This window comes from Varanus komodoensis, unplaced genomic scaffold (genome assembly GCF_004798865.1).
Source record: "Varanus komodoensis strain SLA01 unplaced genomic scaffold, ASM479886v1 scaffold23, whole genome shotgun sequence".
Lineage (NCBI taxonomy): Eukaryota > Metazoa > Chordata > Lepidosauria > Squamata > Varanidae > Varanus > Varanus komodoensis.
The window spans coordinates 10,050,867-10,074,920 of NW_025335627.1; the positions used below are offsets into that span (position 1 = coordinate 10,050,867).

A 24,054-nucleotide genomic window follows, 5' to 3' on the forward strand; every position below is an offset into this window, starting at 1 on the left:
TTCAAACATTAAAATCAAAACTGAATTAACAATTAATACAAATATAAAACAATATACAGCCAATAAAAAATTAAATCAAGAGCGACTGATTAAAACTATTAAAATACTAATTTTTAAAATAACACTTAAATAAAAAGGTTTATTTTTACCTATATTATGCATATATCTTTACATATATACTATCATATGTAATACCCACATATCTAAAAAATTAAGTATATGGCTTCACATAAAATTTGGTGCTTCTGCATAAATGCAAAACAGCGTGCATTTATTTATTTCATTTTTATACTGTCCAATAGCCAAAAGGCTCTCAAGTATGCCCTTGTTTTGTTTACTTTTAGAAAGAGTACCAGCAGGCTCAAAGCTGGAAAAAATACACAATATAGATTTTCAACAAAACTGTTAAGAAGAAATCCCATCCTCAAGTCCATCCTTCATACTTACCCTCATCACCCATCACCTGCTCTAAACTGTCTTATAAAGTATTTCACTGTACATCAAGAAAGTGCTATCTGTTCCAGAATCTTTTTGCTTAATCTCTTACATAAAAATAGTTCTAAAATGTTAGACCAGAGTACAAAAATGTCTTCATATAATGTAGTTCTTATGGCAAAAGTAATTTTACTATTATAATACACCATTAAATATTTTCGTCATATTTTAGTAAACTGATACAGGTTGTAGAAACATTATGTTTATGCCAATGATCCAGAAATGTGTTAATTAACACATAAGAACACTTTTTCCACTGAAAATATGTACATTATTATTCTGTATAGCCATCTAGTAAAGCAAACAAGGCAAAGAAATTTTAAGGAAGTAATTCAAAGGGACATTTTAAGCCATGACTGATTTCCAACTCTGTTCTGCTTGAAGTAGCAAAAAAGAATACATGAGGGAAATGAAGCAGTCAGCCATTCAGAGCTGAATCTAAGGAAGCAGCAGCTCAGAAAGATGAGATCTTTAAAATGTGTAAATTGTTGTGTCCTTCTTCTCCCATCTACCATACCAAGCAATACTGAGGGCATGCTGTCGATAAACTCTGATATTTAGCAAGAGCAACATTTCTAATCCCACTGTAAGCTGGTAGTGTAGCTATCTTTTAAAACAGGGGCATTGCTTGTTTGTTTTTAAAGTAAGCAGCAAATTCAGCTAGGTAACAGCAAAAGTGGTTGTTTCTGTATGACACAGGGAAAGCCCCATTTTTAAAAAAGATCAGAGAATTTGACCATCCAGGTCACCTGTTCCTAAAGTACTGACTTCATCAGATGCAGCTAAAACAGGTTTCTAGCACCATATTCATGCCAAACATTTTTGAAACCAGGATGTTTCACTGCTCATTTTCCTTCATGCTCGACTTTGGTCAAGATTCTTTCTCAAAGCACACAAAACAATTTCAATCTCCTCTTTCAACAAATTTTGTATTACTTTGTCTATTTATATTTATAAACACAAAACATTAAAATGGACTAAATAGAAACAATATACACCACCAATATGCCTTACTCTTTTCCTGTATGCAAAACATGCCTGCCATCTTGTAACAGCACGCTCAGGTAAGTGAATGCCTTTTAGTTTGGAATAAAGGACTGTGTTCTACATACTTTGGGGCCTTCCTGGGGCCTAAGTATCATATGCTTGAACAGAATTTTTTGAAAATAAATAAATGGAGGAGGACTTAAAGCCACGAAATTATCCAGTAATCACATGTGAGCTGTCAGGATTTACTAAGCATTGGTGGCAGTTCAGCCCACAGCGTCAGGGTGGGGGAAGCCAAGTCTCAGAGGACCACAAATTTGTGGAAGTGGCTTTCAAGAGGAGGCAGCAGGGTTGGAAAATTGCATCAGAAAAGCAAGTTGATAAGGAGACAGGCATGCCCAAACTATGGAGGCAGGCCTATCTGAGACCCAAGCTATTTATAGCCTTAAAAGATCAAACCCAGCACATGAAATTGATCCAGCATTACACAGTATTTCAATAATGGAACCATGAGCAATGTTAATTAATGAAGAGGAGGTAAAGAGGCAAACGGCTTGCTCAGCCTCTCAACTAATTATAGTGAGTATCCTGGAAGGTAGCTATTAAGGTTGCAGGGTTGTGTTAGCTCCCTACTATGTAAGGAGTAAAGCAGTAAGACTCCAGGATGGACGCCCTCTAGCACAAGAGGTGGTAAAATTAAACATGGTTCTTTCATGGTTCTCCTCTTGGCCTTCTCTCCAGCCCCACAAGGTCTGAACATGCACCACACTGATGCAGTTAACAGCTCTAATTGAAGCCCCTTTGAAGCTGTGGATACACTGCAACATTTTGTTGTTTCCTTTAATGGCAGAAGAGGCAGGAGCAAGTTAGAGCCACCTACAGATCAAACATTTCTCCATGCCTACGAAACTAAAATATGCAGGTGTTTTTTTTTAAATTAAGTCCCTAAAGAAAGCCAAAAATTTCCTTTCCCCAAATAAGGTGGTAGCTGAGGCGGATGAATGCTGGCAGCCTTCACGATGAAAACCGTGTCTATGATTTTTCTTCTGCCTTACAAGTCCTCTGAGTCAGAAGGGGCTTGAGTACTAGGTCAGATAGATTTGTGCACTGATACCCCAGAAGGCTCAAAGGAAATGAAAGCACCCAGGTTTCAAGAGCCATTAAAGACTTGTTCAACAGAGCCTAGACAACACATCAGGCATATTTGGCCAACCTACAAGTTCATGCTCTGACTCAGGGCTGTTGGTTTGTGGGTGATCCCCAACCTCTCCCCAGGGAAAGAATTTGTGATTTTTTTTTGCAATCAGTCACAATGCTAAACAGTATCCTGGGACTGTTTAGCCCCTCCTGCTCGCAGAGGAAGCAATCAGGCTGTGAAAGCCATTACACTCAGTCCCAACAGCCCAGGTTTAAAAAAACAAACTACCACCCTCTGGGGTTATTGTGATGTATAAACTAGTGCAATTACACTTTAGGGCTGTAGCAACAGCAAGCTACTATCTGAGCACTAAAGCACAAAGTACAGAATTTGTATAATAGTTCTCATGTTGTGTCTAAGCAACACTAATTCATCACACCCCAACACAGAGCCTTCTGCCACTACAGCATACACACTTAGAATGTATACCTTATGAAAAAAGTTCCCTGAATGGAAAGCCTAAGGGAATGCAGAAAATGGACATTTAGGCATTAGGTACTACTGTACATGTATCAGCAGTTCATTAACATGCAGATGCACGAACAAATCAATGAAGTCAGGGAAGTGTTGGCAATGTGTACATCACAAAACAGAATAATAAGTCTTAATTTGATTGGTGGGACAAAATTATCATTTATTAATAATAATAATAATTCATTTATATACCATCTGTCATGAAATAAAAACAAATGTTTCTGTCACAGAAAAGCAAACACAACAACCTACACTAAATGGACAAGAAAAGCAGGTTGCTTACCTGTAACTGATGTTCTTCGAGTGGCCATCTGTGCATTCACACATATGGGTTGCTGCGCCTGCGCAGTGCCTCGGCCGGAAGATTAGAAAGCTAACGGTTTTTGGCGGAAAAACTCCGCTCCGCTCCCCTCCCCCGTGGTATAAATAGAGCGGAGTGTCCGTCATTTTACTCAGTCTTGAAGACCGCACGTTCGCCCTCTAGAGGTTAAGAATAAAAGTAATGAGAAAATACAATTATATCCAAACAGTACCGATGTGAATTATAGTATGGTACCGAGAACAATATCTAGTCAGCGATATAACCCAACGGTACCGATGCAAATTATATTTCGGTACCAATTAATAGTACGGTACTGAGAAAAACGGGATCCACTCACTGACACCGAGTGGGGCCGGCGGGTGGGTTATGTGAATGCACAGATCGCCACTCGAAGAACATCAGTTACAGGTAAGCAACCTGCTTTTCTTCGTCGTGGCCTCTGTGCATCACACATATGGGTGATTCGCAAGCTTACCACAGTCGGAGGAGGGAGGTGTCGTCAGCGAAGAACGGATGAGAGAACAGCTCTACCAAAAGAGCAGTCTTGTCTGGCACGTACATCAAGCCGATAGCGCTTCGCGAAAGTACATGGACCAGCCCAGATCGCAGCTCTGCAGATGTCTTGCACCGAAACCCCTGCGGCAAAAGTGGACGAGGTCGCTACTGCTCGTGTAGAGTGGCCACTTGGAAAGACAGATAAATCTATTTTCGATAGCTGATAAGCCAGGACAATAGTCTGGATGATCCAATTAGAGAGTCTCTGAGATGATATCGGTGATCCCTTTTCACGCTCGGAGTATTTAACAAAAAGTCTATTAGTAGTACGAAAAGATTCAGTGCGGGATCTGTAAAAGGCCAAGCAACGGCGAACATCAAGCGTGTGCAGAGCACGTTCTACCGGGGTCAACGGCAATGGAAAGAATGCCGGCAGAACGATGTCCTGATTCAGGTGGAACGGTGTGGCCACCTTGGGTAAAAAGGAGAAATCCATCCGAAGGACAGCTTTTTCCTTATGGAAGTTCAGAAATGGTGGGTCTATGCAGAGAGCACAAATTTCGCTAACTCTCCGTGCTGATGTAACTGCTACGAGAAAGGCAGTTTTCCATGACACCAGGCGTAAGTCCACAGTTGCTAAAGGCTCGAATGGTGGTTTGGTAAGCGCTTGGAGCACTACAGAAAGACTCCACATTGGCATGGCAGGGCGAATAGACGGATGTAAATTTTGTAGTCCCTTAATCAAACGCCAAACCAGCGGTTGAGAGAAGACTGATAATCCGTGGATAGTGCCACGATAATGGGATATAGCGGCTGCATACACTTTGATGGATGATAGTTTAAGTCCCTCATGATGCAAATGCAAGAGAAATCGTAAAATATTGGTGACTGAAGCCGTTCCAGGGGAAAAGGAATGGCACTCTGCAAAAGAGGAGAATCTTCTCCATTTAGCTGTATAGGAACGACGAGTGGACGGTCTCAATGCAGATTTGAGAATCGCCGGAATTTCTCTGTCCGCAGGCATCGGTACCGTGGCAGTTGCTGTCGAATCCGAAGTCGGGGCCACATATACCATCTGTTGAGTAAGGTCACCCGTAGGGTGAGGTGTCCCCGGTACCGACTCAGTGGCGTGAATCAGGTGATCCGCCATGCCGTCAGCTTCAGAGAGAATATATCCAGATGACAGATTGCTCCTCCTTGTTGTGTTAACACATGCGGAAGAGTTGGTAGATGAAGGAACGTTCTTCTGGACAGCAGCAAAAGAGTGGCAAACCATGGTTGTCTTGGCCACCACGGAGTCACTAGTATCCCCGTGGCATTGTCCTGGGCTATTTTCGCAACCACTCTTGTCAGGAGTGGGATCGGGGGAAACGCATAAAAAGTCATGTTGCTCCAAGGGACCATAAGAGCATCCCCCATCAATCCCGGCCTGGTGCCTGCTCTGGAACAGTATAGGGTACACAGGCTGTTCTCTCGAGTGGTGAACAGGTCCATGTCCGGATAACCCCACAAGTGGAAGAGTTTCTCGCAAATTTGTTTGTCCAACTCCCATTTGTGGATTGTTGACATCTGTCTGCTTAATGTATCTGCTTCGACGTTGTCAGTTCCAGCCCGATGAACTGCCATAAGCACGATGTTCCTCGGTATGCACCAGTCCCAAATGTCCTTCGATAGGCGTGCTAAGGCTGGGGATTTTGTGCCCCCCCCGCTTGTTGATGTAGAAAACTGCCGCTATGTTGTCTGATGCAATTTGGACAACATGACGGCATAACACAGTCTCGAAAGCCTTGAAGGCATTGAAAATCGCCAGAAGTTCCAGAAAGTTGATGTTTCCTCACCTCTCGTCAGTTCCAAGTACCTTGGACCCGAAGTCCCGAACATGCCGCACCCCATCCAAGGAGAGATGCGTCGGTGTACAGAGTTGTCAATGGCCGAGGTGGTCAAAACGGGGCGCCAATCGACAGGTTGTCTGTGATGGTCCACCACGTTAAAGTGTGAAGGATTGCAGATGGAATCCGAATCGGCTTGGTGGCAGGATCTTGTTGCGGTTGAAAAGCAGCATTGAAAAAAAGTTGTATGGGTTGCATACGTAGTCTGGCATACGGGACAATGGCAATTGCAGCAGCCATATGCCCCAGTAGTCTCTGAACGGATAAGGCTGGGACCGTTCCATGTAGCCGAATCCAATGAATATGGCTGCATAAGGCATTCTGACGTTCCGGTGGGAGGAAGGCTTTTTCCTGCGTCGAATCGAGTCATGCCCCGATGAAATTGATGACCTGCGTGGGAATAAAGGACGATTTGTCGCGGTTAATGCAGAGACCGAGAGCATCGAGTAGAGCGCAGGTCATTTGTATATCAGACAGGAGAGCTTGCTCGGATTGCAAGATGATTAGCCAGCCATCTAAGTATGGGTATATCTGTATTCCCCATGTCCTCAAGTGTGCGCATACCGGCGCCATACACTTCGTAAAGACTCGAGGGGCTGTGGCCAAGCCAAAAGGTAGGACATTAAACTCGAACAGGTCAGATCCAACAGTAAAATGTAGAAAGCGTCTGTGTGAAGGATGGATGGAAATATGAAAATAAACATCCTTTAAATCCAGTGAGGCGAACCAATCCTCTCTTTTCAGTAACGGAAGGATATTTTGCGAAGTGGTCATCCGGAACTTCCTTGGTTTAATGTACTTATTAAGAGTTCCTAAATCCAGGATCGGACAAAGACCACTGTCCCTTTTCGGGACCGTAAAATATCTGGAATAGAATCCATGCAATCCTTCCAAGCAGGACAACTGTCGAATCGCTCCCTTGAGAAGTAGCTGGGAGACCTCATCGCGTAGCACCAATGAAGAAGGTGTGAAGCGGATCAGGCTCGAAGGAGGGATAACATCGAATTCTATCCTATATCCGAACTGGATGATAGATAACACCCACCTATCAGATGTAATAGACTCCCAAATGGGGAGTCGGCCCTGGAGCCAGTTCCCAAAAGGGAGAAGGGAAGGTGGTGTTGGGAAAGAGAGGATGGTTCACCCAAGCCATCAACGTGGGCGTTTATCGGTATCGAATCGCCGACGGCCTTGGGAAAAACGCTGTTGTGTTTGCTGTCTCCGATGCTGCCATTGTTGATATTGCTGGCGAGGGTAGTTTTGCTGGCACGGATAGTATGGTTGGTTCCGGTAGGAAGACCGAGGCCACTGCCACTTACGTTTTTGCGGGAGCTCCATGCAGCATGCAGTTAGGCGTGATTCGTGAATCGCCTTTAATTTGCGGTCGGTCTTCTGGTGGAACAGACCGGTACAGTCAAATGGCATTTCCTCGATTCTGCGCTTCATCTCACTGGGGAAATTACAATTGCGCAGCCACGCATGTCGGCGTAACGAGATGACATTGACAAGGGCCCTTGAATTGGTGTCTACATGATGACGAGCGGTAGACAACTGTTGCACCGCCACCTGCATTGCCTCCTTAATGAAAACCCTGGCAAGGTCCGCTTGGTGGTCTGGAAGGGAGGAAGCAACGTTATCCAGCTTCTGCAAGATAAATTACTGGTAACTATTGCCAGTGTCGCTTCGTAGTTCGATATGCGCACGCCGAGTCCAGAGGCCGCACAGACCCGGCACGCAAGCTTATCGATTTTCCTCCCTTCCTTGTCCCAAGGAGCGGTATGTCCCCTGGACTCCCTGCCCTGGGAGGATTCAACCACAAGAGAGTTCGGTTTCGGGTGACAGAGCAGGAAGGGAATGTCATCATCACGAACTCTATACATGGCCTCATGTCTGCAGGAGATAGCTTGTGGTTGGGCCGGTTGGGCCCAGGGCTGGACCATAGCCTGGCGGAGTGTAGTTATAAGCGGCAGAGCTATGGATGTGGACTGCTCTCCCAGAACGACATCATAAAACCAATCTGTGGAGGGACCTGGCTGTTGATGAGCTTCGATTTCAAGCGAACGAACTAAGCGGGACATGAGCTCTGTGAAAGAGACATGCGGTTCGTCAGGTGAAGCAGGCCCTTGGTATGCGACAGCCACATCAGGGCATGTGAAGTCGACCTCCGAATCCTCGGAGTCTTCCACGTAACGCAGCCGGTTTTCGCTTGAGGAGGAGGAGGTTTCAGGGGAGGTTGGGCGCCTTGTCTCCGTACGCCTGGAGGTGGATGGTACGTCCCTCAGGACCAATGGTGATCTATGATCCCGAGGAAAATAGGGATATGGTTGGTAACCACCCCAGCCGGGAGGAGCACCATATCCCGGGATCAACCAACTCTCATCTCGATGTTCGGATGAAAGGCTGCGACATCTGGGAGGTAATGGTGAGGCCACATGAGGTTCAGTCGGTGGCACAGGTGTTGGCAAGCGGTCCCTTGGCAGGGAGTCTCTGATCTCACCATCAGAGATGGACTCCCGAAGCGGCTCCTCCTGTTGCTGGGGAGGCACGCTCTCAGGCCGAGTGGTTGGCCTGGGGGATCCCGGTGGAATCACCTACATAACGAGTTGCAGGGCCGGTCCCAAGGGGGTCAGTACCATGGTGGCCGTCGGTACCGAAAAGCCCGATGAACCGAGCCCCAGTGTTTTGGGCGATCAGGTTTCTTGCTCTTGCGAGTGGGCTTATCCACCTTCTCCTTCCTCAACTTCTTATGGGTGGAAGGTTAATCCAGACCAGTATGCTTGTGCTTCTCCCATTTCTTAGCCGGGGGAGAAGGCAGTGACTGAGCCTCCATAGAAGCAGCGCCTTCATCTGAAGGATGCTGCAGAGGATCAGCAGAGGTCGAGGAAGGACGCTTTGCCGGAGCACTCATGGTGCAGGAAGAGCGCTGAGGAGGCGCGAATGAAGAGGAACCAGGCCGTAGGAGCAGTTGGTCAGAATGCATTAATGCCTGATCCCACAGGAGCTTCCTGAGACGATTCTCCCTGTTTTTCTGCGCCTGCTTGGTAAACGCCAAGCAATAACCGCATTTGTCGGTCCTATGCCCCTCGCCAAGGCAGAGAAGGCATAGATCATGTGGATCAACTGGCGACATTTTAGATTCACATTCAATACATTTGAGGAATGCCGCCCGCTGCGCCATCGTGGAAAAATGAAGAAAAGAGAATTTAAGAAGAAAACGGACAGAATCGGGAAGAAGAACAAACTTGGAGCAAGAGGAGTTTAAGGTTTTTGAGAAAAAAACGAAGAGGCACAGATCTATAGTGAGAGACGAATAGGCACGAGGCACAGCGAACAGCGGTTGCAAAGACTGAGTAAAATGGCAGACACTCCACTCTATTTATACCACGAAGGGGTAGTGGAGCGGAGTTTTCCCGCCAAAAACCATTAGCTTTCTAATCTTCCGGCCTAGGCACTGTGCAGGCACAGCAACCCATATGTGTGATGCACACGAGGCCACGACGAAGAAAAGTACACAAGATGCATACCATGCATGCCTCTTTCCCATTTCATATGAATTAGACTACCAAGAATTTTGAGCAAACTGTAAAATATACTAATTTTTCAATATAAGAGCTTTAATTTGCAAGTTTTACCCAGAGATCATCAATCTCAAATTAAACACAAAGTGACATGTTTTGACCATTGCTATATTCAAGTAATGGAATGGAAGTAGCGAATCGTGCCAGGAGCCAATATCATCTATAGTAAAAGTCGCATACTCAAGGGACATCTAGTCATATTTTGAGATTTGCATTGCCCCTGATCACTAGAAAGTAAACCCATTCTTTATTGAAAGTTGCTAATGAAGCAAGTTTATTCATGTTATGCTATCTGCAAGTTTCTTTCATTGGGCTGAAAGTTCCAACTATATAGTGGCTCAAATCATTGAGGAAAAAAAGGAGCATCTGCATTCCATTTTCATTTACCTCCCTAGCCAATCTTACAACTGAAAACAGCTGCCCAATGCTTGCTGTGTTCCATTATTTTCTAACCACTCTGCTTCCCCTGCTACCAATAAAGAACAGAACTCTGACTGTTACTTCTAAAGCAGGAAGGGGTCAGAACAGGTTTACTCACCCCTAATTATTAAATTCCAACTCAAATGAAAAATGACTGAAGAAAATGTACATAAGATATATCTACAAGTATATTCTGATTACCCTGTGTGAATGAGATTCCATATCTTAAAACAATTAGCATTATTAAACAATTAAAACTTAACCAATTTGCTCCTAGGGCAACAGAAATAGGCTTGGAATAACCCAGATAAGCAACAGCAACCAGGGTGGTCATAAATATTTGCCCCTGTACTGCTCACATGGAGCAATTGCTACACGTGCCAAATTGCAAGACTGGCATGCCAAACATATTGTATAATAGGAAGCCTCATATAAAAGTCGTATGTGTGAGTGTAAAGGAAAAATCCCCCCCAAAGGAGAGATTTGGTATTACATATGTAGCTACTTAGTAATTAAATATCTTGTTGGTACTGTCCTGCATAATATAAAAATGATGGAGGATCATGGCTTCCCAAGCATAAAACACATGCATAAACTTCACACGTCAATTCATGCTACACACACATAATCCCATGCCAGTTTACATCTTTGTAGCAAAAATACTATATGAAGGTAATCCAAAAAGGAAAAAAAAAAAGAAATCTTACACATTTGTATACATGTACTATATTTCTCATATAGGACTAGAAGAACAGATTGCTTACCTATACTGTGGTTCCTCCAGTTCTCATCTGTGCATCCACACATACGGGCTCTGAACCTGTATGGAACCTCAATTTGGGAAGTTTCCATAGCTGAGGAATTTTTGGCAGGAACCCTCCCTCACTGTATACTGCTGGCAGGTTCCAGCCTTTCCCCCTGTTCATTAAGAGCTGCAATTGCAGCCTTAAGACCAAGAGAATAGTAGTACCAACTTCAGTACCGGTGGTAGTAGGGAACCCTTTTGTATGTGACAATAACACCAAGGTGGGGTTGGAGGAATGCACAGATGACCACTGGAAGAATCACAGATACAGGGAAGCAATCTGTCCTCTTTCCTTGTGGTCTCTGTATATCACCCATATGGATGGTAAGTCAGTAAGTTGACTTACTGGAGGCAAGTCAGGGTCATTAATGCAAAATGGATGACAACACAGCTTGCCCAAAGGAGCAGCCCACTACAGCTCAAACATCAAGCTGGTAGTGTCAAATGAACACAAGCAGTTTCGACCATGTGGCCATACAGCACAGTCCAGTCAGCAAGACACCTCCAGCAAAGGCCATTGATGTAGCAACCAAGCATTTGACACATGCTCTCCTTGAAAAGTTGAGTTCAAGACCCACCAGCTTGTATGACTGTGTAATGGTTTGAATGATCCAAGGTCCCAGCCACTGGGATGACACTGGAAATCTTTTGCTTGATACAGTATAACAGACAACCAGGAAAGGCAATGTTCAAAATGCCTCAGATCTTGACTCATAAAAGGCAAGGTCCCACCTGATGTCAAAGGTATGAACTGTCACCCCCAAGACTGCAGTGGGTGAAGAGCAGGGAGAGCAATGTCTTGACTGAGATGAAAATCAACACCAATTTAAGTAAGAAAGAGACATCTGGGCAAAGAACAGCCTTTTTCTTTGTGGAAGGCAAGATATGGAGAGCCCACCATAGAGCTCAGAGATCACCAGAACAGCATACCGATATAGTAGCAACCAAGAAAGCTACTTTCCACAAGAGAAGTTTAATGTCTATAGTAGCATGAGTTTGAAGGTCTTTCCAGTGAGCACTTTCAACTCTGTGGAGAGGGTTCCAGTGGGGAGCAAGCAATCTCTCTGGGGGAACAATTTTAGCACACCCCAAAGAAACTGTTTAATTGTTGAGTATGGAAAAATTAAAATGGGGTGCCCATTGCCACTTGTACCTTCCTTCTCAATCACTGCATAATATATTCAGGCAGGAATCAGACACATTCTACCCAGGTTCACTGGAGAATTCCCTTCCATTATCTCTTATCTCATTTTACTAGTAACAGCAGGATGTGAGAGACAAGTGATCAGGACCAGTAGGAGCAGCTACTCTTCCTAACAGAAGACTCAGCAGAAGAACTCATCCAGTATTGGAAAGAGCAGCTGTTTTTCCCAATACCAACCACTTACTACCCACATCCCCACTGTTATCTCTGATCTGAGATCAAGCATAACAGCAGGGATTCCTCCAGGGAGCAAGACCTGGAAAAAAGAGGCTCTGTGGGCCAGAGGTTCTACAGTCCTGCAAGGTGCTATTTAATTGTTTCAATGCTGTTTCCACTTTTCCTAATACGCTATAATTAAAAAGCACCTTGATGTAATTACAACTATAAAAGTTCTGACAGATAAGAGTGTTTCCATTAACTCTGCTATAATACATATGCAAATCAAGAGATGGAGAGGATTATTAATATTGCAACAGTTTACAACAGCAATGTAAAATATGCATGATTGAACTTGGAAGCCAACCTTATGGTCAATTTGTCTCGGTGAAAATACAGCTTTTGAAGATCTGAGGATGATGATCAGCAACCAGTGAACTGGCACTTAATGAAAGAATGTAGGCTGACATCCCCAAATATGAAATGGATTTACACCATAACAGATGCCACAGCCTTCGACGTACAAGAACTGAGCAGGCCTGTGAAGGACAGCACATTTTGGAGGGCATTCATTCGCAGGGTTGCTAGAAACCAGAGACAACTTGACAGCATATAACAACAACTAATATTACTAGGACTACAGGCAGAAATCCACTATTATAGCAAGACAATAGGGTGTTAGTGAAAACCTACTTTGCTTAAAGGATAAACAGTGGTAAACGATAACTTGAAAAAGAAATGGTTCACAGATTTATCTTATGCTGTAGACACTGCAGACATTTGAATCCTGCTGTATAATGCGACATTTGGAATGTAACATTAAGATCTTCTCGAAGTGAAATAACTTGCACAGAATACATGATTGTTGTTGTTGTTAGTCACGAAGTCGTATCCGACCCATCGCGACCCCATGGACAAAATTCCTCCAGGCCTTCCTGTCCTCCACCATCTCCCAGAGTCCACTTAAGCTCACACCAACTGCTTCAGTGACTCCATCTAGCCACCTCATCCTCTGCCGTCCCCTTCTTTTGCCATCTATTGTTTCCAGCATTAGGCTCTTCTCCAGGGAGTCCCTCCTTCTCATTAGGTGGCCAAAGTATTTGAGTTTCATCTTCAGTATCTGGCCTTTTAAAGAGCAGTCAGGGTTGATCTCCTCTAGGACTGACCGGTTGGATCACCTTGCTGTGAGATTCGCACGAGTCTCCTCCAGCACCACAATTCAAAGGCCTCAATCCTTTTGCGCTCAGCCTTCCTTATGGTCCAGCTTTCACAGCAAACCATAGCCTTGACTATATGCACTTTTGTTGGCAGGGTGATGTCTCTGCTTTTTAGTATGCTGTCTAGATTTGCCATAGCTTTCCTCCCAAGGAGCAAGCATCTATTCATTAAATTTATTGGCTGCAGTCCCCGTCTGTCATGATCTTGGAGCCCAGATAAATAAAATCTGTCACTACCTCCATTTCTTCCCCATCCATTTGCCAGGAAGTGATAGGACTGGATGCCATGATCTTAGTTTTCTTAATGTTGAGTTTCAAGCCAACTTTTGCGCTCTCCTCCTTCACCCGCATCAAGAGGCTCTTTAGTTCCTCTTCACTTTCTGCCATGAGAGTGGTATCATCTGCATATCTGATGCTGTTGATATTTCTCCCAGCAATTTTAATTCCATCTGGAGATTCATCTAGCCCCGCCTTTCTCATGATGTGCTCTGCATGTAAGTTGAATAGGCAGGGCGACAGTATACAGCCTTGCCAAACTCCTTTCTCCATTTCGAAACCAATCGGTGGTTCCATGTCCAGTTCTTACTGTTGCTTCTTGATCCACATACAGGTTTCTCAAGAGACAAATAAGATGGTCAGGTATTCCCATCTCTTTAACAACTTGCCACAATTTGTTGTGATCCACACAATCAAAGGATTTAGCATAGTCAATGAAGCAGAAGTAGATGTTTTTCTGGAACTCCCTAGCTTTCTCCATGATCCAGCATTTGTTGGCAATTTGATCTCTAGTTTCTCTGCCTCTTCAAAGCCCTGCCTGTACTTCTGGTAGTTCTCGGTCCACATACTGCTGGAGCCTAGCTTGTAGGAATTTGAGCATAACTTTGCTGGCATGTGAAATGAGTGCAATGGTGCGGTAATTTGAACATTCCTTGGCATTGCCCTTCTTTGGGATCGGAATGTCAACTGACCTTTTCCAATCCTGTGGCCACTGTTGAGTTTTCCAAATTTGCTGGCATATTGAGTGTAGCACTTTTACTGCATCGTCTTTTAGGATTTTGAATAGCTTAGCTGGAATGCTCTCACCTCCGCTAGCTTTGTTGTTGCTCAGACTTCCTAAGGCCCATTTGACTTCACATTCCAGGATGTCTGGCTCGAGGTCAGTGACCACCCCATTGTGGTTATCAGGGACATTAAGCTCCATCTTGTATAATTCTTCTGTGTAATCTTGCCACCTCTTCTTACTCTCTCTTGCCTCTTCTAGGTCCCTGCCATTTTGGTCCTTTATCATGCCCATCTTTGCATGAAACATTCCCTTCATATCTCCAATTTTCTTGAAGAGATGTCTGATCCTCCCTATTCTGTTGTTTTCTTCTATTTCTTTGCACTGTTCATTTAAGAAGGTATTCTTATCTCTTCTAGCTATTCTCTGGAATTCTGCATTCTATTGGGTGTATCTTTCTCTTTCTCCCTTGCCTTTCACTTCCCTTCTTTCCTCAGCTATTTGTAAAGCTTCCTCAGACAGCCATTTTGCTTTCTTGCATTTCTTTTTCTTTGGGATGGTTTTAGTTGCTAACTCTTGTACAATGCTGAGAACCTCCGTCCATAGTTCTTCAGGCACTCTGTCTATCAGATCTAATTCCTTAAATCTATTTGTCACCTCTACTGTATATTCATCAGGGATATGATTTAGGTCATACCTGAGTGGCCTAGTGCTTTTCCCTACTTTCTTCAACTTAAGCCTAAATTTTGCAACCAGAAGCTCATGATGTGAGCCACAGTCAGCTCCTGGTCTAGTTTTTACTGAGTGTATAGAGCTTCTCCATCTTTGGCTGCAGAGCACATAGTCAATCTGATTTCTGTGCTGACCGTCTGGTGATGTCCACGTGTAGAGTCATCTCTTGGGTTGTTGGAAAAGAGTGTTTGCTATGACCAGCGTGTTCTCTTGACAAAATTCTACCAGCCTTTGCTGTGCTTCATTTTGTACTCCAAAGCCAAACTTGCCTGTTTTTCCAGTTAACTTTTGGCTTCCTACTTTAGCATTCCCATCCCCCATGATGATAAGGACATCATTTTTGGTGTTATTTCTAGAAGGTGTTGTTGGCCTTCATAGAACTGGTCAACTTCATCCTCTTCAGCATCAATGGTTGGGACATAGGGACTACCGTGATATGGAATGGTTTTCCTTGGATTCGAACTGAGATCATTCTGTCATTTTGGAGATTGTATCCCAGTACTGCTTTTCCTACTCTTTTATTGACCATGAAGGCTACTCCATTTCTTCTGAGGGATTCTTGCCCACAATAGTATACCTGATGGTCATCTGAATTAAATTCACCCATTCCTGCCCATTTTAGTTCACTGATTCGTAAGATGTCAATGCTCATTCTTGTCATCTCTTGTTTGACCACATCCAGCTTGCCTTGATTCATGGATCTTACATTCCAGGTTCCTATGGAGTACAGATCTTTGCAGCATTGGGCTTTCCTTTGACCACCAGATACATCTGCAACTGAGTGTCCTTTCGGCTTCATTCTTTCTGGCGCTACTAGTACTAGCCCTCTGCTCTTCCCCAGTAGCATATTGGACACCTTCCGACCTGAGGGGCTCATCTCCCCGCGTCATATTGCTTTGCCTTTTGGTACTGTCCACGGGGTTTTCATGGCAAAGATACTGGAGTGGGTTGCCATTTCCTTCTCCAGTGGATCAGCTTTTGTCAGAGCTCTCTGCTATGACCTGTCCATCTTGGGTGGCCCTGCACGGCATAGCTCATAGCTTCATTGAGCTACGCAAGCCCCTTTGCCACGACAAGGCAGTGATCCATGAAGGAGACAGAAATGAGTGCACCCCTCACCATTTATAAATAGTTTATTATATCTTTTCATGTGACATGCACAAGAGGCAATGCTGGAAAATAATGGTGGCCACACAAAATATTGGCACTTTGGGCCCAATCTGGACAGTTTCACTTAGGGGTGTACTCACTTTTGTTGCCAGTGGTTTAGACATTAATGGCTGTGCTTTGAGTTATTTTGATGGGACAGCAAATTTACACTGTTATACAAGCTGTATACTCACTACTTTACATTGTAGCAAAGTGTCATTTCTTCAGGGTTGTCACATGAAAAGATATAATAAAATATTTACAAAATGTGAGGGGTGTACTCACTTCTGTGATACACTGTACATGCAAAATATAGAGGGGACAGTTTAGTCAAATGATGTACTTTGAGGTCACATTGGCTTAAAGTATTTAATTCCCATATAATTCAATGGAACTTTAAAAAGTGTTTAATGTGGATCATGTACAGACACTAGTTAAGATGGTGTTCTGCCTTTGCGCATTAATGGGCAATGGACATTAAAATGGCAAATGTTATTCAGTGTAAGCAAGTGCAAAGTAATGTACGATAGAGCAAAAAATCCTTATTTCACATATAATGCTGAAAAGATCTTGGATTGCTTGACTAAGAATGAGCTCTTAGGGTTGTTCTGGGCAGCTCTGTAAAGATCATATTCCAGAGTGAGGATGCTGTGAAAAAGGCAAATTTCATATTAGATGTACATGTGAGAGAATCAAAGCTGCCAGTTTCTAACCATAGTCCTTAGACATATTTGTGATGTAACCATACTTGTTCTGGTCACTGTGTCTCAAAAAGATAGAGAGCTTGAAAAAGTGCAGGAAAGAGTGATTGAAATGAACAAAGGGGTTGGAGCAACAAAGTATGGGGCGTGGAGCTTAGAAAAATGGCAAGTAATAAGAGTCGTGATTCAGGCATATAAAATTATGCATTGTTTGGAGAAAATGGATGGGGCATGTTTTCCTTTTTTCATACTGTTAGAATCCAAATGCTCAGAACAAGGAAATGTAGTCATCTCTTGAAGCTGATCACGTGACATTCAGGAGTGACAAAAAACAGTTAAACTTTGGAGCCATAGTAGCTTTAAAAGGGAACTAGACAACTTCATGAGGATAAGGCCATCTGTATCTTAGGTAGCTGAAGTAGTATACCTCTGACTATTTGTTGCTACGGGACATGAGTGGTTGTTGCTACGGGACATGAGTGGTTGAATGGCATTGCTTACATGGACCTCCACATAAGCATCTATTGGCCAATGTAGAAACATGATGTTGGATTAGATGTAAAGTGTAGTTTCCAATTAATTCCTTGGAGTCATTGGGGTCATTAACTGGGCCCCACTCACCCCCTCCCTCTGACCATCTGCTGCCACCGAGCCGGGGAACAGCGCGGGGCGCTCCACCGGACCCTGGTGCCCACAACCATCGCTGGACCCACCGGGGCCGGAGGCCACTGGCTGGTCGACAATGCTGCTGGGGAGGACGCCACCATCTTGCTGGGCGGTGAGTGCCGGGCAGCCGCCCTTGCTTCTCCGCCCCGCTGGTGCTGAGTGTGAGCCATGCCAGATTGGGGGCTGTTTGGGGGTCGTGCGGGGCTGAGCTGGCCAGGGGCTATGTTGTTGGCCGGCGGGTGGGATTGCTAATTGGATTGGGTTGTGTTGGGGGGGGGGGTTAAGTGTTTTTAGGTGTTTTTAATGTGTTTTTAGCTTATATTTTTAATGGAGTCATTCTTGGCTATGAATTTGGGGTTGCCTGGGGAGTGCATGGGCACCGCCATTGGGGTGGTCATGGGCAATGGACGTTATGGCGTTGGTGGTCTAACATGTCCGCGTAGAAGAAGGAGGGACAGATGGCTAGCACCTGTTCCTCTTTCTGGTTATTCCCCTAGCCTGAGGGTTCCAGGTAGTCCTGTCATCCACCCCCCGGGCCTGTCGGTGCTGCTGCTTAATGCCAGGTCGGTCCACAATAAATCTTCCCTCATCCATGACTTGATTGTGGATAAAGGGGCCAACCTGGCTTGCATCACAGAGACCTGGGTGGGGGGGTGGAACGTCTCCCTCTCTCAAATGTGCGCACCCGGGTATCTGATCCAGCACCGACCACGCCTGGAGGGGAGGAGAGAGGGGGTCACTTTGGTTTACCAAGCCTCTATTTCCCTCACGGGGCTTCCTGTCCTCTTGAGGCCGGGTCTAAAGTGCCTCTACTTGGTGTTGGGTGACTGAGACAGACTGGGAATTCTGTTGGTGTACTGTGCACCCTTCTGCCCAACAGACTTCCTGCCTGAGCTGACGGAGATAGTCTCGGATTTGGTGTTGAAGACTCCCAGGATGTTGGTCTTGGGGGACTTCAATCTCCATGCCGAGGTGGTTCTGACAGGGGCGGCTCAGGACTTCATGGCCTCCATGGCAGCCATGGGGCTGTCTCAACACATCATTGGCCCAACCCATGAATGAGGACACATTCTGGACCTGGTTTTCTCGACGGAGCAGGAAGAGGGTGATCTGAGGGTGAGGAACTTGTGTCTGACACCCCTGTCATGGTCAGATCACTTCCTCGTGAGGTTTGAGCACGAGAGCGGCATTTCCCTCTGTAAGGGTGCAGACCCGATTGCGCTGGTCCGCCCCCGGAGCCGGATGGATCTGGATGGATTCCTGAAGGCCCTGGGGGATTTCCCGGTTGATAAGTCTGGTGCTCCTGTCGATGCCTGGGTTGAACTATGGAATGGGGAAATGACCAGGGCTATTGACACGATTGCTCCTAAGCATCATCTCCCACCTGGCAGAGCCTGTTCATCCCCTTGGTATACACCTGAACTGTGGGCAATGAAGTGGGTTGGGAGACGTCTAGAGCATAGGTGGAGGAAATCATGGGATGAATCTGACCGAACACACTTAAGAGCCCATTATTGGGCCTATGCTGTGGTGGTGAGGGCAGCAAAGAAATTCTTCTCCACTTTCATTGCCTCCTCACAGTGCCATCCGGCGGAGCTCTTTCAGGTGGTACAGGGGTGGTACACCCGGGCCCAAAGAAAGATCTTGTGCCACCCTCGAAGGCCCACTGTGACGACTTCGTCAAGCATTTCAGGGAGAAAATCGTTCAGATTCGTCATGAGCTGGACTCTACTTGTTAATCAGATTCTACTGGGGAGGGGCCAGTGTTGCCGTCTGGTCCACAATTGATGGATGAGTTTCAGTTGCTGCAGCCTGATGATGTGGACAAGGTGCTTGGACAAGTACGTCCTACCACCTGCTTACTGGACACTTGCCCATCTTGGCTACTCAAGAAAGTCAAGGATGGGATTGGGACCTGGATCCTGGAGGTTGTCAACACCTCTCTAAGGGACGGCTGGGTACCTGCCCCTTTAAAGGAGGCAGTCCGGCCAGTCCTAAAGAAGGCATCCCTGGATCCAGAGGTGGCCGCCAATTATAGACTGGTGGCCAACATCCTGTTCTTGGGCAAGGTGTTAGAGTGGGTGGTGGCAGGACAACTCCAAGTACTCTTGGATGAAACTGATTATCTGGACCCATTTCAGTCCGGCTTCAGACCCGGGTACAGTACTGAATCTGCCTTGGTCGCCCTGTATGATGACCTGTGCAGGGAGAGAGACAGGGAGTAGACCCTGGTTCTCCTGGACCTCTCAGCGGCTTTCGATACCATCGACCATGGTATCCTTCTGGATAGGCTAGCAGGATTGGGAGTTGGAGGCACTGCTTTGCAGTGGTTCCACTCCTACCTCGACGGCCAATTCCAGAAGGTGGTGCTGGGGGACTATGGCTCTGCGCCATGGCTGCTATGCCATGGAGTTCCGCAGAGGTCCATTTTGTCCCCCTTGCTATTCAACATCTACATGAAACTGCTGGGAGAGGTCATTAAGAGGTGTGGGCTGCGGAATCATCAGTATGCTGATGATACCCAGCTCTACCTCTCGTTCTCAACTAATCCAGGTGAGGCGGTGGCTGTACTGAACCGGTGCCTGGCCGAGATAATGGGCTGGATGAGGGCCAGTAAACTGAGGCTCAATCCAGACAAGACGGAGGTGGGTTGGGCTTCGGGAGGGGGACCTGGACCTTGTCCTAAACGGGGTTGCACTTCCTCTTAGGGACAGGGTTCAGAGCTTGGGAGTGCTCCTCGACCCGGAGTTGTCATTAGAAGCTCAAGCAACAGTGTTGGCGAGGAGCGCTTTCTTTCAGCTTCGGCTGATTCATCAGCTGCATCACTACCTGGAGAACGACTGCCTGACGACAGTGACACACACTTTGGTGACTTCCCCACTAGACTTCTGTAACACGCTCTACATGGGGCTGCCCTTGAAGACTATCCGAATACTTCAGTTGGTGCAAAACAGAGCTGCCAGGTTGCTGACCGGGACGGGGCGTTGTGCTCACATGACTCCTGTCCTCCCTCAGCTTCACTGGCTCCCCATTGAAGTCCGGGCCCAGTTCAAGGTGTTGGTTATCACCTATAAAGCCCTTAATGGCTTGGGACCTGGTTAGTTTAAGGAGCATTTACGTCCATACGTGCCCTCCCGCCCCTTGAGATCGGCGGCAGAGGCCCTTCTCCGGGAGCTCTCCATGAAGGACATTAGGAGGGTGAGTACCCGGAGGAGGGCCTTCTTTGTGGTGGCACCCCACCTATGGAATGTGCTCCCCAGAGAGGTCCGCCTGTCGCCATCGTTATTTGTTTTTCGGCACCAGGCCAGGACCTTTTTATTTAAATGATATTTTAATTGTTAATTGTTGTTCTTATTTATTGGTTTTAAACTATTGCCGAGATGCTCCGAATTTTTAATGTTATACTATCTTATGTTGTTTATCTTTTTTTGTAAGCCGCCCCGAGGCTTTCTGCGATGGGGGCAGCATAAAAATGCTATAAATAAGTAAAATAAATAAATTAAGGAGGAAAACATCAGTTTCCTGTTGGGAGGCTGAATTTGTATGTTGCTTTTCCTTTTAATTGTATTAGAATGTAGTCTGATGCATGCTTAAACAAATGAACAAACAACATTAAAAGCCCCACAGCTCCTAGTACTCTGCAGCCAGCATGGGGAGCTGTGGGACTTTTTTCTGTGCCTGTTTCTATATAAACATGCACAGCATTGCACCTGCCAAGTTTTTTAAAAATGGTTTTTAAATATCATAAATTCATATGAAAGTAACAAGTTGTGAACCACTTTTTGGTGAAAATGTGGGATATGAATTTAAATATAAACACACATCAGCACTTTCTTCCTTCGGTTTCTTTCCCAGAGCATTTTTGTTTAGCTGCAAAATGAATGATAATTTGATGGAAGTAAAGATTTCTTCACAATGGATATTGGCTTCGTATGCTTAGTGATCATAGTTTCACAGGACAGCCACATATAAAATAGCATGTTCTTAATGTACTGGAATCCTGTAATTATGCAAGCCCCTCTCAATTCTCAAGGAAAAAAAAGTTGACTAGGTTTGAACTGCTTTCTGATGACATGTCATTGTTGGTCCTCTAAAAGTCTTTTTTTATGCTGTCTGGAACACTTAAACATTCTAGGCTACTGGCAAGTTTTGGACTTCATAAGAAAAAATGGAAGCATATTCAGTTACCTAAAGGTCAGTTAAAAAGATATAATTGGTACATTGATTTATTAAGCAAGCTTTTGGAGTGGTTGCAGTGATTTCTCTTTCCTCTTTGGCTTCCTCCTTTTGTAAATATTTTATAGAATGACCACTACTTGGTATGGCCCCTCTTAGTTTTCTCAGAACTTCTAAATCTCAGCTCTAGATGTTATAGTTGTGAAGTCCTTTTATCTTTCATAATGTGCCATCTTATCTCCCTTTCCTTCCTAAAATTCCCAGGTGTGGAAGAATGAACATAATGTTTTTAAATAAGAGCTTTCCAACCCCTCTTTTCCCCAACACCTGTTAACACCTGAAAGGAGGAGGCAAAGGCCAAAGTTGTATATCATTTTTTTTTTTTTTTTACTGTGGCTTTCTTTACCTCCCCAAAGAATATGGAGAATTGTAGTTTGAGGATGTTGAGAATTATATTAAATATCTGACCCTCTCAACCAAAGTACTGTTCCCATCATTCTCTGGGGAAAAAGAAAAGACTATTTATTAAACCAGTTTAAATATGTAGTGTAGAGGAGGCTGAGGAAATCACCTGGTTGACCCAAACTGCTAACTCATAGGTTATTTAATTCATAGTCAATGCTTGTTTAACATGTATGGAGGGTTTGTCTGGTAGATGGTTGAATAAAATGGAGTTTGTCTTGAGATTGTTCTGTTTCTCCTTTCCTTCTCCTACTTCCTCCGTGTATCCCAAATATATTTACGGTGCTGTACTACTGGCATGTAGAGTGACATTTTTTTAAACCAATCTTGCCTGCTGCCTGGGTCACCTGATGAAACGATCTGTGGAACAGTGCATGTTCACAACTCATCTACAAGCAGTGGTTCCTTTTCTGTGATGTTCATGGTTACAAGCAAGACATTATTTTTATGTTGAATTCACACAACAAAACAAGCCAGAATTCAATGACCTATGGGTTAAATAATTCATAGGTTAGCATTATGGACCCACCATTTGTACTTTGGGATGTTATATACTGACTCTAAGAGCATTCCTGCTTTACGGGTTGTGATGGGGATTATAATGAAACTAGGGTTCTTACATTTTTTATTTTGCCTTTCCTTCTATAACTTAAAACTGGCATATATGAAGTTACCTCACTATATCCCTTTATCCCTTGAAACAGTCATGTGAGGGGCAGTTAAGCTTTATAAAGGCATCCTCAAGGTTATCCAGTGGGTTTCATGGCTGAGAGGAGGTTTGAATCCCAATTTCCTATAGTCATGCCCAAAACTCCAGCTCAGCATTCCACATCCTTCTGCCTTAGGAATTATGGGAGTTGCAGTCCAACACATCTGAAAGGAACCAGACTGTAGGAAGCTAAGCTAGCCATTGTATATCTGTGTATTGGGACTCCAGTGTGATATGCACTATTCATATTTAATCTGCTACTGATAGCGAAGGATTGCTGTTTGAGTTACTCTAGTAAGCCTTACATCAATTTTTATATGTGCATTGAGCAGCCTATGTTGTACCCTCAGGTATGGATAACACTTCTCAGAATAAAGTGAAAAGGAGTTTGTTCTACTTGTGAGTTATTTGTTGCTTCTGTATTGGCAGTGCAGGTGGGAATGTGAGAAAGGCAAGAGGAACATGGTATGAAAATGTAGCTAGAAACATTAATAGGCATACTTTATGTAAGCAAACTTATTTTAGAAGGTTTTTGATTTTTTTGAAGGAGTGGTTTGTGTTAGTGGAATTGGGTAATGTTGGCCTGGATTCTTTGCGTTTGTTGTCACACCAAAAGGATCAAAGATTCTCATTAGTACTTGGTGTAAAGGGTTTCTCAGTGGTTAGAACCTCTCATTCTGTGATGGGGAGATACAACTGCTTTTCCAAAAACAGTAAAGATGATCTTGGCCTAACATTTTAGGAAAATATTAATGTTTAGGGAAATATTAATGTTGGAGGGACAGCTGTGTAAGATTTTTGTTTTTTAAAGACATAAATATTAATGGTGGGTACTAGCAGTGCCTTTTATGTTTAGAGGCTAACAGTGCTGCTGAAGAAGGCTGCCAGCAACCCAGAGATAAAAGGTAGGCTCTCTTCTTGTACTGAACGCAAGAAAAGCTTGCTGAAAAAGGCACATGTTTGCTCTTGTTCAGTGCTAACATATAATCATGCATGAGAATTGGTGTGTTCTTTTTAACCATTATACTCTGGGGAAAAGAATTGATGTGTGAAGAAGACTTGGAATCTGGGGAGTGATTCTTAATAATTTAAGTATCAATGTTTATATTTGAATGGATTGCTGATTGGTTGGTTTAGAAGTATTGGGCATGAATGTGACTAAATTTGTTTCTCTCATAGATTTTTAGGTTGTATTGAACTTTTGAGGTTGTATGGGACT

The 24,054-nt window shown here is 44.4% G+C and overlaps 1 protein-coding gene across 10 annotated transcripts in view; it reads left to right on the plus strand.

Annotated features, from left to right (window-relative positions):
* The window catches only part of ABI2 (abl interactor 2), an 88,035-nt gene that overhangs the window by 27,186 nt on the left and 36,795 nt on the right, over nt 1-24,054 (plus strand). Inside the window, exons 1-2 of one of the 10 annotated variants that reach the window (XM_044431899.1) lie at nt 20,030-20,041; nt 23,692-23,740. The exons of 8 other annotated variants lie outside the window; for them this stretch is intronic. The gene's annotated coding sequence lies outside the window, so the exon portion shown is untranslated. Of the gene's footprint in view, nt 1-20,029; nt 20,042-21,013; nt 21,683-23,691; nt 23,741-24,054 lie in introns of those variants that run through there. One more of the 10 variants, XM_044431898.1, reaches the window with a different exon arrangement.